Source organism: Arachis hypogaea, chromosome 14 (genome assembly GCF_003086295.3).
Source record: "Arachis hypogaea cultivar Tifrunner chromosome 14, arahy.Tifrunner.gnm2.J5K5, whole genome shotgun sequence".
NCBI lineage: Eukaryota > Viridiplantae > Streptophyta > Magnoliopsida > Fabales > Fabaceae > Arachis > Arachis hypogaea.
In genome coordinates this window covers 51544015-51544743 of record NC_092049.1, presented here as the reverse complement: position 1 = coordinate 51544743, position 729 = coordinate 51544015, and the positions used below count along the sequence as shown (strand labels likewise).

The window sequence follows — 729 nt, the reverse complement described above, 5'->3', positions numbered from 1 at the left end:
AAGCATGTCAGAAGGACACTTTTTGGTCAGTTCCTTGTATCTCTCCCAAGCTTCATAGAGGGATTCTCCTTCTTTCTGTCTGAAGGTTTGAACATCCACTCTATGCTTGCTAAGCTTTTGAGGAGGAAAGAACTTGGCTAAGAAAGCCGTGACCAGCTTATCCCAAGAGTTCAGGCTATCTTTAGGTTGAGAGTCCAACCATACTCTAGCTCTATCTCTTACAGCAAATGGGAAAAGCATAAGCCTGTAGACCTCGGGATCAACCCCATTGGTCTTAACAGTATCACAGATCTGTAAGAATTCAGTTAAGAACTGAAAAGGATCTTCAGATGGAATTGCATGAAACTTGCAGTTCTGTTGCATCAGAGAAACTAATTGAGGTTTAAGCTCAAAGTTGTTTGCTCCAATGGCAGGAATTGAGATGCTTCTTCCATGTAAATTGGAATTTGGTGCAGTAAAGTCACCAAGCATCTTCCTTGCATTGTTATTATTTTCGGCCATGTCTCCTTCTTTTTCGAAAATTTTTGTCAGATTTTCTCCAGAGAGTTGTGCTTTAGCTTCCCTTAGCTTCCTTTTCAGAGTCCTTTCAGGTTCAGGATCAACCTCAACAAGAATGTTCTTATCCTTGTTCATGCTTGATGAGTGGATAATTTATACGCTTTTTGGCATTGTTTTTAGTATGTTTTTAGTAGGATCTAGTTACTTTTAGGGATGTTTTTATTAGTTTTT

General features: G+C 39.1%; 1 non-coding gene across 1 annotated transcript; it reads left to right on the top strand.

Moving 5' to 3' along the window:
* Positions 1-108, top strand: LOC112745272 (small nucleolar RNA R71). Its single transcript, XR_003173209.1, has one exon. It is a non-coding gene; the product is annotated as a small nucleolar RNA R71 (small nucleolar RNA).
* Positions 109-729: the final 621 nt, after the last annotated feature.